The sequence below is a fragment of the Gossypium hirsutum genome, chromosome A13 (assembly GCF_007990345.1).
Source record: "Gossypium hirsutum isolate 1008001.06 chromosome A13, Gossypium_hirsutum_v2.1, whole genome shotgun sequence".
Taxonomy (NCBI): domain Eukaryota; kingdom Viridiplantae; phylum Streptophyta; class Magnoliopsida; order Malvales; family Malvaceae; genus Gossypium; species Gossypium hirsutum.
The window spans coordinates 91275115-91289085 of record NC_053436.1 but is presented as its reverse complement, the minus strand read 5'-3'; the positions used below and the strand labels follow the sequence as shown (position 1 = coordinate 91289085).

The 13971-nt window shown below is 34.6% G+C and overlaps 1 non-coding gene across 1 annotated transcript; it reads right to left on the bottom strand.

Moving 5' to 3' along the window:
- Positions 1-1702: 1702 nt before the first annotated feature.
- LOC121212809 (small nucleolar RNA R71) lies at positions 1703-1809 on the bottom strand. The gene has a single exon (XR_005908183.1). It is a non-coding gene; the product is annotated as a small nucleolar RNA R71 (small nucleolar RNA).
- Positions 1810-13971: the final 12162 nt, after the last annotated feature.

Genomic DNA, 13971 nt, shown 5'->3' with positions numbered 1-13971 from the left:
TATGGGGGCTCTTAGGCATTCAAAAGCCTATTTAAACACCTGAGGAGGAACTTAGAAGGGGACGCAGAGTAGGAAGCAAGGAGTTACTCAAGGAAAGCTGATTGATCCATCTCAAAAGCCAGATTCATCATCAAGACTGAAGATCTCCCTTCAAGTTCCTTCAGGAGTTTTAGGTTTTCTTATGTTTTGTTATCTTTATGCTTTTGAGATGTTTTTTTTCATAAGTATGAACTAAACCCCCTAAATACCTAAGGGGAATGAAACCTAAGATGGATCTTGTTATTATTTTCTGAATTGTATGATAAATATTTAACTTGTTCTTAATTATGTATTCTTAATTCTTGTTTTGATATTCCAGGATATTGATTCAAGTTAAGCTCTTATTCAGAGGAGGAATAGACCCTGTCTAAGAGTAAATTTGTCATAATTAAGCGGAGTTGATTGCACGCCTAGAGATAGGGTGATTAGATTTTACCGAATTAGGGTGAAACCTAATAAGGGAATCCATAGAGCGAGTTAATGCAATTCTAGGGTGTTAATTAGAAAGAGATTTCAATTATTCAATCTAGGGTTAGACGTTATTAGTCTCGAGAGAGATAATAATATAACTTAAGGATTTCTACAGATCAAGTCAAATGAATAAATCGTCTGATTCAGAGTTAAATAACAAGTGAAGTCTAGGTGGATTTTTCCTTAAGTATTGTCTTAATCAATTGAATTTTCCCAAAAGTATTTTCCCAAATTTTCTTTCTGTGCATTCTTAGTTAGTAATTAGTTTAGATAACCAAACCTCTTAATTTTTAGGCTAGATAATAAAAAGGAAGTAAATACTAGTACTCGTAGTTCCTTTGGGTTCGACAATCCGGTCTTGCTGAACTATACTACTGTTCGATAGGTACACTTGCTTTAATCGTGATAATAAGTTAGTCTCAAGAAAGATCCTTTCATAAATCTTTAAAACCTGTCATGAATATCATGTATCAAATTTTTGGGGCCGTTGCCGGGGAAGTAGGATATTAGGAATACTCGATTTTTATTACTTTAGCCATTTTACTTTTATTGCAATTTAAATTTTTATTTTCTTTTCTAATTCTTCATTTATTTTCTTCTGACAGGTTTTTCTAGTTTATGACCAGAAGAAACCCGTTAGGACCGTTACTGTTTGATAGTGAGCTCGATCGCACAGTTCACAGAACCCGAAGAGAAATAAGGTGAAGCTTACGATACACTGAGGAAGAGCATGAGGACAATACTTCAACCACAACCGATGAGATGGCTGAAAACCAAGAAAATTCGCTACCTCCTACGATTGCTGTTAATCAGAATCCTGCTCCGCGCACTATGTATGATTATGTTACACCTTCTTTAACAGGAACTGAATCGAGCATAGTTAGACCTGCTGTAGCTGCCAATACTTTTGAACTGAAACCTAACACAATTCAAATGATACAGCAATTTGTTCAGTTTGATGGTTTGCAGGACGAATATCCCAAAGCTCACTTGGCAAACTTTTTGGAACTATGTGATACATTTAAAATTAATGGCATTTCTGATGATGCCATTCGCCTTCGGTTATTCCCTTTTTCATTGAAGAATAAGGCTAAATAGTGGTTGAACTCGTTGTTACAGGGGTCAATCACTACTTGGGAACAAATGACCGAAAAGTTTTTATTAAAATATTTTTCGCGCAACTAAAATGGCTAAATTACGTAATGATATCTCTTCTTTTGTGCAGATGGATTTAGAAACACTCTACAATGCATGGGAGAGATACAAGGATCTTTTGCGAAGATGCCCTTACCATGGGTTACCACTCTGGCTATAGGTCCAAACATTTCACAATGACCTGAACCCTTCAACTCGGCAGATGGTTGACGCAGCTGCTGACAGAACCATCAATAATAAGACACCTAAAGATGCCTATGAATTTATAGAGGAGATGTCACTGAATAACTATCAATGGCAAGTCAGGAGGACAAAGCCAACGAAAACAACCGGCGTTTATAACGTCAATTCGGTCACCATGCTTTCTAATCAGGTAGAACTCTTGAATAAGAAAATTGATGGTTTTCTTCACAGGTTCACCCAGTAATGCAGTGTGAAGCAAGTGAAGGTGGAACAAGCAGTTCAGAATACCCACCTTATGGCCACAACATGGAGAACGAGCAGTTAAATTACTTGGGTAACAATCCTCAATCTTAAAACAATCCTTATAGCAATACTTACAATGCAGGTTGGAGGAACCACCCAAATTTTTCATGGGGAGGCCAAGGAAATTAGAGACCACCATCCCCTTCAGGCTTTTAGCAACCACCGTACCAGCAGGAGAAAAAGCCAAACCTTGAAGAGATGCTAACCAAATTTATCTTGGTGTCAGAAACTCATTTTTAGAATACCGAGACAGCACTCAAAAATCAACAAGCATCAATCAAGGGGCTCGAAACTCAGATTGGACAGCTCACCAAGCTGATTTTCGAACGACCACAAAGTAGCCTGCCAAGCAACACTGAATCTAACCCAAGGGAGTAACTCAACGCTATTGCAATTCAAGATGAGGAAGGGTTATTTGAAAAACCAAGGCCAAAAACGGTGGTAAGGAAAGGTAAGAATGATGTAGGCCACAATGACCCAAAGTCGATGAGTACAGAATATAAACCTCGTGTGTCATACCCCAATGCGATAAGGAAAGACCAATTAGACGAACAATTTGGTAAATTCTTAAACTTTTAAAGAAACTACATATTAACTTACCAGTTATTGAAGCCCTTTCGCAGATGCCAAACACCGTCAAGTTTTTAAAGGAGCTTTTGACAAATAAACAAAAGTTGAATGAGGCGTCGCATGTGGAGTTGAATGCAGTTTGCTAAGCCATATTACAGAATAAGCTACCTAACAAATTGAAGGATCTAGGGAGTTTTACGATTCCTTATTTAATTGGTAATTTAGATGTTCATCATGCATTGGCTAACTAAGGGGTAAGCATTAATGTTATGCCTTATAAAATGTTTAAACAGCTAGGTCTTGGGAAACCCAAACAAACTAGGATGAGCATTCAATTGGCTGATAAAACCATTAGATTTTCTAGGGGTATCATTGAAGATGTTCTTGTTAAGATCGATAAATTTATATACCCGGTATACTTTGTTGTTCTAGACATGGAAGAGGATAGTAACGCACCTTTAATTTTAGAACGACTCTTTTTAGCGAATTCTAGAACCATTATTGACGTTGGTACAGGTGAACTCACACTTCGCGTGGGTGATGAAACAATCACCCTTCAAGCTCGTAATTCGAGTAACACATGAAAAATTGAAGGTGGTTGTATAAATCATTCTACTAGTACTGATCACGTGGTGAAACCTTCTGTGCAGGAAACAGTTACGAAGAACGTATATGAGCCGTGTTCAAATAAAAACAAGGGACCTATGTATGAAGAACGGAGGCTACAAATCGAGGAGTTAGATGAATGGCAGACACAGAAATCGAGAACACCCGATAAGCCGAAATCGAGCCAGGACGAGCTCAATACCTCACCAAATCAACTGAAGGTTGGAGACAAAGTACTACTAGATGCAGCAGATCCTCGCATTACCACTTCTGAACCTAATGAAAAAATTCTTCTTACAGTACTCACTATTTTCCCATATGGTATAGTCGAGGTAAATCATCCCAAATTCGGTGCATATAAGGTAAACAATACTCGTCTTAAACCTTATGTTGATAAAGTTTATAGCAGGGATGAGGAGTGTAAACTCCTTGCTCCATCTTGACCATACAAAAGTGAGGTAAGTCGAGCTTAAACTATAAATAAGAGCTTCTCGGGAGGCAACTTGAGTATTAACAGTGTTAATTTCTTTAAAATTTTAGTTTTTAACATCTAACATACTAACCGAATCATGGCACGCAGACTTTCTAAAGACCACACGGCCAGGCACACAGGAGTGCATTAGGCCGTATGAAAATAAGGCAAGATTTTTTCCCAAACACGGGATACGATCAGTTGCCACGGCCGTGCGACAGACCATGAGCGAAACTGCCAAAATAACATCGACGTGTGACACGCCCGTGCCTCGAGATCGTGGTTGAAACTGATAATGTAACACGGGTGTGCGACACGCCCGTGCCATCCACCCATAGTCGACACTATCAAAATGAACATGGGCGTGGACCTATGTACACGAGCGTGGGAGAAGCAAACGAAGCAAGACACGACCGTTCGACATGGCTATGTGTACCCACACACCCAAAGAATATGGGCGTAGGTTGAATGTCAGACGAGCCCAAATTCAAAATTCGCGAAACACAAGGGCAAAAATTAGGCCACACGGGCGTGTTCCGCGACCGTGTACCCCAAAATTTATATAAACCCCTCACTATTCATCATCATCATCCCCAAAAATCCCTAACCCTAACCACTGCAACTCTACATGCCCTCTCCCCAAGCCCGTGCGCCGTCTACAACACCGATTTCGACGCCCCAAGCTCCTTCTTTTTTGTGTTTGTTTACTCTTTTCTCTCTATTTTCTCTAAATATATTACTTATTTCATGATTTCTCTGCTCTATTGAACTATTTTGAATGAATATTCATAGTTAGAATATTAAAATACTCATGTTAGTTTATAAAAATTTTGTCATTTTAGTTACTCCATTATGCTCTACTTTTTCATTTTTCCTAATTCCATGAAATTTATGCTTACCCATATGCATTCATTCATATTCCCGTTACATTAGTCCCATAATACTATAACTTGATATTTTTAGTAGTTTTGTTTACTTCATTCATTACGTAAGTCTCATGAAATCTTCCTATTTAATTTTGTGCTTCCGTGCTATTTTTGGGATGTATTGGTTGAATTTCGATTTTTCAACGCATGTACAATATCATCCTCACGTGGTAAGAAGACTGATGTTCCCGCCTCGAAGAAGTGGAAATGAGCAGCGTCATCCTCGTGTCTTACCACGGAGATTAGGCACCTATTCCTCCAGGTTCCCTTGGGACTCCAGGAGGAATTATATCAGATATTACGGGCTCGACCCCTAGGTGTAGGCCGCTGCATTGACTAGGCTGCACTTGAGCAGATTCAATTGGCTGACATGATCCGAGCCCTCTTAACGACTGACCCGTAAGGGCTTTTCTTTGAGATCGTCGAGCCCACGTATCTCGAGTTTACATTGGAACTCTGCTCGACGTTCTATCTTCAGACCATCATGACAAACTTCGATGATCCTGGAATGGTCTAGTTCTGCCTTGGTGGTCTAGTACGTCAATTAAGCATACCTGAGTTCGGGATTACACTAGGGCTATAGGAAGAGTTCATGGACGACAATGAACTCAACACCCTCTACCGCCACATCCACTACCCCCCTCGAAATGCTGGAAGGACCTCATCCCTACCTCGGCCACCTACGATCCTAGCTGCTCCAAGGCATCGGCTCTTCCTCTATCCTTGAGGTATCTACACGCCATCTTGGCTCATACTCTGACAAGGAGACAAGAGAGCACCGATGTCATCACCACCCACGGCGCCTATTTCTTATGGAGTATGGTGAATGAGCACGTCATCGACCTCACCTACTTTATTTCCTTCGCCATTCACCACCAGACGGAGCGGCATAAGAGAGGGGTCATCTTTATCGGGCCTTATATGACTCGACTGGCTCAGCACTTCGGGCTTCTCAACACAGCAGCCCAATCATCCTCCCTCACTCTTATCGGCCAGATGTCCTCACAGGGCACCTACCCTCCTCAGTACTACCTAGCCCAGTTCACCGAGGAGGAGGATCTAGAGGAGATTACTGATGATGTCCCTCCACTTCATGAGGACCTACCGTCTTAGCCACCACCCCCTCTCGTCTAGTTCATGCGGCAGCTTTATACGCTGACATCTCTGAGTGCCTTACTCAATTCGAGCAGCATTGTTTTCAGCACTTTGATAACATTAACGCTACTCTACAGCAGATTTGTCAGCACCTCCACATCTCATCGCCACTTCCACCTCGCGAACCATTTAGCGATAAAGATGTTTAAAAACTTTTATCTATTATTTTATGTTGTTATTTTTATTTTATTTTAAGACTACTTTTTATTTTTCTTTAAGCTTATTTTTATTAGGTTTTATAATTATTATTTTACAATTTTTAATTTCGACTATTTCATTATGCGTAATTATTCTTCCTTATATATTTCCTAAAAAAGTTCCTGATTCTATCACAGTTATAAAGAGCTCCAAAGCTCACTATTACTCAAGAACTTAAAACTCCACTAGGAAAGGTTCTCCATGACTGCCATGCCCTGCTCGAGCACGACCACAGCCAACTTGATATATAATATTCTTTTAGCGCAGCATTTGTGGAACCCAACCTCTACCACCACCGGAGTATCCTCCTCCACCCTCATCATTGCTTTCGCCGTTTATTCTCCATGACTCTAATTCAAGGAGTCCATACATCATTCAAGAAGTTTCACTTCTCTCCCTATCTTATGATTATATATCTATCTTTGTCAATATATCTCTCTTTGTACATTGATGGCAATGTACATCTTAAGTGTGGGGGGGTCTTTCATATCATCATTAAAAATCCCTGAATTTTGTTTTATTCTCATGTGAATCACTCATATCACTATTAGAATGAATTTTAATTAATTTTTTATTTTTATTGATATGTCTTGAATTGAAACATAGGTATTTATGCATTGATTGTTTAAACTTTAGGACATTAGGGAACCAAGCATGATAAGTTGATTTTTGAAGAATTAAAAACTTTTAAGTTGTTTCCCTAAACTTAGGTATTATATTGAGTTGAAATTCACAAGTTTGAACATCAAAAAGCCATAATTTTTGTGAGATCTTGAGCCTTTAGAGCATATTTTATTCCTTTCATGCTCATTTTCATTATGAGTGCGTCAGTTTTGATTTGTTATTCTAAAACTTGCTTGATTATGCATGTCAAGACCACACTATTTGATTTGGTATGTCAAGATGATAAAGGCACTTAGATTTAACCCAATCACTCCACAAAAGCCTACCTTCATAATTAACCCTTAGTGAACCCCTTTGAGCCTAACAAGCCATTAATTGATTCACCCTCAATATTAACCTATAATCCATTATTGTTGAAATCCCCTAATTTGATCCCTATTTTTGTCGAGATTTGATTTGAACTAATTGCTTAACTATGTTTTGCTCTTCTATGTATTTCACTTGTTTAAAAAAACGAATGTACTTCAATACATATTAGTTACAACGCGTCGTTTTTGAACTTGAATGTTAATTTCATATTCTGAGAAGAAGCTCACTTGTATTCAATTGATGACTAGTTATTTTTTTAGCTAAGTGATTTTTCAATTCAATCTCGATTCTAACATTTTCTTTCAGGTTATGACCACACCCCCTAACCAAAGCCACGTTACAACCCTATAAAAGACCTTTTTTATTGATGTATCAGCTCAATATATAGTGGTGGAGATTTGATTTTCAAGCAAGCCTATGGTAATAACTTTTCATATTGACTAATGAGTACTTTTATTGATGTCCTTAAACACCTTGAGTGATTTGAGTGAATCTTTAGTGAGGATGTTAAACTCTGTGATATTTTGATCAAAGGTAATCACTTAGATGAAGGGAGACACCTATGTTTTCGTGATAAAATGCTCAACTTGGAATGTTTGAAACTCTGATGTACTTTTAGTTGAATTTTCAATGTATGAGTACTTATGGATTATTTTGAGATATTATGATAGGGATTATGAATTGAGAAGAATTTATTTTGATTATGAGTTGAGGATTTTTGCTTGAGGACAAGCAAATGCTTAAGTGTGGGGGTATTTGATAAACCACAATTTATACATATTTTTATCCTATGCTTAGCACATTTATGGATGGTTTCTCATTAGAATTGGTGAATTCGATGCTCCTAATCCTTTAATTTCATGTTTTATACTTAGGTGAGCATAGGAGAGTAAAAAGAGCGAGAAACGGGCTGAAAATAGAGAAACTAGACCCACGTGGGAAATCAACACGGCTTGGACTTTCTCACACGGGCATGTCACACGGCCGTGTCCCTTGGCAGGATTGAAGCACGACTTACACGGGTATACTACACGCCTGTGCCTGTTCAACAGCCTTAGCCACGGGCTGGAGTAATCGCACACGGGCGTGTCCCTGTCGAGTCCAAGTATAACCCTATTTTGAAAAGGCCAATTTTGAGGGCTCTTAGGCATTCAAAAGCCTATTTAAACACCTGAAGAGGCACTTAGAAGGGGGACGTAGAGTAGGAAGCAAGGAATTACTCAAGGAAAATCGATTGATCCATCTTAGAAGCTGAATTCATCATCAAGACTGAAGATCTCCCTTCAAGTTCCTTCAGGAGTTTTAGGTTTTCTTATGTTTTGTTATCTTTATGCTTTTGAGATGTTTTCTTTCATAAGTATGAACTAAACCCCCTAAATACCTAAGGGGAATGAAACCTAAGACGGATCTTGTTATTATTTTCTGAATTGTATGATAAATATTTGACTTGTTCTTAATTATGTGCTCTTAATTCTTGTTTTGATATTCCAGGATATTGATTCAAGTTAAGCTCTTATTTAGAGGAGGAATAGACCCTGTCTAAGAGTAAATTTGTCATAATTAAGTGGAGTTGATTGCACGCTTAGAGATAGGGTGATAAGATTTTGCCGGATTAGGGTAAAACCTAATAAGGGAATCCATAGATCGAGTTAATGCAATTCTAGGGTGTTAATTAGAAAGAGATTTCAATTATTCAATCTAGGGTTAGAAGTTATTAGTCTCGAGAGAGATATTAATATAACTTAGGGATTTCTACGGATCAAGTCAAATGAATAAATCGTCTGATTCAAAGTCAAATAACAAGTGAAGTCTAGGTGGATTTTTCCTTAGGTATTGTCTTAATCAATCGAATTTTCCCAAAAGTATTTTCCCAAATTTTCTTTCTGTGCATTCTTAGTTAGTAATTAGTTTAGATAACCAAACCTCTTAATTTTTAGGCTAGATAATAAAAAGGAAGTAAATACTAGTACTCGTAGTTCCTTTGGATTCGACAATCCGGTCTTGCTGAACTATACTACTATTCGATAGGTACACTTGCCTTAATTGTGATAATAAGTTAGTCTTAAGAACGATCCTTTCATAAATATTTAAGACCTATCACGAATATCACGTATCAAGGCATCTTCAAGAGTGATGGTTTCTTCCTTATGTCAAATGGAATGTAAATGTTTTCGACCTCCATCTTTTGGCTAAGGTAACAACCAATTCAAGAATGACATCCAAATTCTTCATTTTAGAAGTCACATACAAATCAATATCCTCCAAACATTTCCAAATACATGTCTAAATGCTCAAATTGGAGCCTAATGTTTTAGGGATTGCTCATATAAGGCTAAACCTTTCAAAATGATCAAACAAGGGCCAAACCTTTTCAAAAGTACTTAAACAAAGGCTTCTCAAATTTCATATGTCAGGATTCAAATTATATTTTTTTCTTTTCTTTTATTTACAAGCAATATCTAATTCAGTTATTGTGTTTTATTCTAAACACGTCAATATTCATTTAATTTTTACTACAAACTAGACTAAAGGAATAAAAAAACCCTTATTTAAACACCCTTATAAATATTAAACCATTATATAACTTATTCTGAAAATTTGTTTAAATATAATTTCAACATGTAGTTAAGAAGAACTTATAAAATGGTGCAATTACTATTTTAAAGATAAAATGGTGCAATAAATAATAATATTAAAGTAAAAAAAAACCATAAATGTTGCAATAACAATTTTACACTTGATCACCAAAAGGCCGTGAAAGGTCCATTTTAGTTATACTTTCTTACTATTATTCAGTGGTGCCTAAAGACATATTTTTGGAAACTGAAAACGAAATTATTATTCTCTACACTACTAGTGGTAAACCCACAAAATAAATGATAAAAAGGGGAAAGAAGGTGGGCGGTGGGGATGACTGATGAGGGGCACACATGGTGGATGGGCCCACACTGAGACATAGGGCTGGACTGGTCGGCCGCCCATCTTTTGGAAATGACAGAACAGAAGAAGATGGAGAGGCTTTCCTAATTACTACATTGTCCCCTTTTCAATTATATATTCGTTATATTATAGCTGTGCGTTGTGTGCATGTGCATGTGCATGTGCATGTGCATGTGCATGTGCATGTGTATGTGTATGTGTTTTTATGGGTAAAACACATCAATAGTGACAATTATTAACTTAATTTTGTTTTGATTAATTAATTTTAAGAACTTTTGATTTAGTCATCTTAACTTTACTCATCTTCTCAATTTAGTATTTATTCGAGACACTTCAAAATACATAAAAAAATTAAAAAAAATAAAAATTCATCAATAAAAATATTAAAAAATTTATAAAAAATAAAAGTTTTAAAAAGAATTATAAAATTATTTTTTTTTTAAAATTAACTTTTAACTTTTATAAAAAAAAAACAAAATTTCCATTGGTGTTCCTCCTTTTAAAATTTTTGGTGGGAAATTGAGAACATTGTGAAGCCCCTTATAACAAGGCTGTAGACAGGACTAAATTATATATATATTGGGCGGATGAAGGTGTTGTAGCAAAAAAAACCATTCTTTCAAAGGTTAGCATCTCAATCCTTATTTCGTTCTATGTTTTGTTATTCTCCAATTTCTACTTTTCAAGATTAGCCCTTTTATTTTTCTGTGTGATTAGGCTGATCTACATTTTGGATGTTGAAATATTAGGCTTTGGTAGTTTTACCAAACATCATTTCATGCATTATCAAATTTGACATGTGAGATTAAGTATTGTCTCATCTTTGAGCAAGAGTTACTGTCAACTACCCTTTATGTTGTTATTAAGAGATTTCGTTTCACTTGATAAACAAATGCGGGTTCGGTGGTTGATGATGATTCACTTGAAGGCCGAGAGTCGTTAGGTGAATGGAGATGAAAAAAACCCCAAAAATGTGGGAGTTATGGATAATATTCTGAGAAAAAGGAAGAAAAGTCTCCAGTTGATTTTGAAAAGCTAAAGGGCTTGATGTGGTCCTTGAAGAGTTGATGTGTGGGTTTGACTAAATATCCCTCCCTTTTGCTTCAACATTTATCTCATAATTAGGATGAATGCCTTTTTGATTGTGTTACCTAGAACGTGGAATGAACTAACTAGCTTCAATATCATGCTTAGCATCTCTTAGAAGAAGCTAGTCAGCAAAATGTCTAAACTGGCATCAAATTCAACTTTGATTTAAGGTATCATTTACATTACCATTATTTTAAATTTTTAATTTTTTATAAAAATACACAAAACCTTTTAAAACTTTTATGTATTTTTTAAACAAATTTTTATTTTTAATTATTATTTATTGTTTTTTAGAAGGCTTAATATATCTTTCGGTACTCGGGTTTGATATTCTTTTTTCCTGATTTAGTATTTGTATTATTTTTTAGTCCAATTTGGTACATGTATGTAACAAAAGTTATATAATTTGGTACTCAAAAGTAACGGTATTAACTTTTTGGTGTTTAATTTAGATTTTGTTGTTGATTTGATGAAAATTAATTGTTAATATTATTGGGTTTGAATTTTACAATTTCGTTAATAGAATAAATTTAGTGTTAATTGTGAATTTAGATAATTTTGCATTTATTTTGTCATATACAGCCTGATAGATGTGATTTAATTTGGGTCTTAGCGTTAATTTGATTAAAGCTAATTGTTAATATTATTAGTTAATTATGAATATGAATCAAATTAACTTTAAAACCCGAGTTAAATACTAAAAGGTTAACATTGTTACCTTCAAGTACTAAAATGTATACATTTTGTCAAATACAGGTATCACATTGGACTAAAAAATAACACAAGTACCACATTAGAAAAAATGTGTCAAACTCAAGTACCAAATCATGTATTAAACCTTTTTAGAATCAAAACTAAGTTGATAGAATGTGTAAAGTTGAAGGCTAAATTTGTTGAACTTTTTAGTATCATGACCAAATTGATAGAATTTGTAAATATTAGAGAGCTAAATTTGTTATTTTACCTAGACCACATCAACATTTCGTTAATAATTTAACGGAGGAGTGGCCAAAATATCAAATGTCGAATGTTAGTGACTAAATAAAGATTTTTTAGAGTCAAAATAGAAACATGCTAAATAGTTAAGTGGCTAATGGTAGAGTTTACTCATTTTTAACTTTTTAACAATTGCTAAAGAAAAGAATTGCTGGAATTTGAATATGATACTCGGGTCAATAAGGCTTAAGCAATCCGATACTAAAGGCCCATTTGGATGAGTTGCGTGTCTATCTACTGTTAGTGTAAAAACAGTGGTGACGATGATATTAAATATTATAGCGTGAGACAAGAAGAAAGTAAAACGCACCGCATTAGAGATAAACGCCCATCCAAAGAGGCCCTAAGTGATTGACTGACGATTATGTGTCTTATGTAGAATTTTAAATTCTTTTTATCTTGTTGCAACTAAAATCAAATTAAGTAGCTAATGACACCATATTCAATGACAAGGTTGAGGTCTTAGAACTTTGAGATTATATGTTCAAGCCTCACATTATGTAAATGTGTCGATTCTCCTTTATATTTATTTTGGTTATAGTTAGTTTGGTTGAGTTTAATTAGCTATTGAATTAATTATTTAATTCTTTGCTTATAATAATTAATTTTAATTAGAAAAATAAAAGTTTATCTAAAACAACAATGATATGTTTGATAGGAGTATTATTTTTACCACATGTTTTAGTATATAAGTGAGCAGTGATCTAATTCTATTGGTAATTAATATTTAGTCATTCCCATACCTTATTTTTAGCAAAAAGAGAAAATTTTTCACTTATTTTTTACAATAATTTTTATTAATCTTTCTAATTTCAAGTTTAAAACTGTACTATTTATTATTTATTATATGTCTAACTATTGTAATAAATATATAATAAATAAATATTTTTCTCATGTTATTATACTAGTAACCAAACGAGTTACAAATGTTATATGTTATAATTAGTTACTTTGTTTAGGTGTTTAATTCAATACTTATAATAATTTATTTTGATTGAAAAAGGTTTAGTATTTGGTACACTAGGAGGTATTTTTTTATTCCACAAACAGTCTTAAAAAATTGTTATGTATCTATTATGCCTTATAGGACACTTGTCAACCCCTGATCCTACTTATAAATTATTTTACCTTACAAAAATTTCTCTAGTTAGTTATTTTGTTTTGAGGTTAGTTTAGTGGTCGAATAGTTATATATAATAATTGATTTTGTTCGGAAAAATAAATAGTTATCTCTATTACATCTCACACATGATTAATTACATTTAAATCCAATTAATATGTAACTTTTTTAAATTTAACTTTTTAACGTTTACAGATTCTATCAAATTGGTCTTAATTTTAAAAATTCAATAAATTTAACTCTTAACTTCGCACATACTATGATACTATCAATTTAGTCTTTATTATAAAAAAACCCAAATAAAAAGATAAAAAAAAAGTCAAATTTTTTTATAAATGCATTTTTTTCGTTTTTATATATATATTTAATAAAAATGATAATAGTAATTGCCGGTTGAGAGGTTTGGGATGGGAGAAGATTTCAAGCATCAGGACGTTTTGCAGATAGAGTTTAAATGCAGTATGTATGGAAGCACACTCCAAATCACAAATTGTAATTGCTAAGGACATGAGATTGAGGTGCAACCCTGAATGCAGGCAGGGACTTGGGCTTCTGGTTTTTCAATAAGTTTGATTGGAGATGCAATCGAGTTGGATCTTGTATTATAATTAAATTTATATATATACAATCACATCAGATTAAAAATTTTCATCTCACACATATATATATAATTTTAGAATTTATCTTGTATTATAATTATTACATTGAAAGTTTTTGCATCTAAATGATAAATCCAATTGAAAATTAAAACCAAG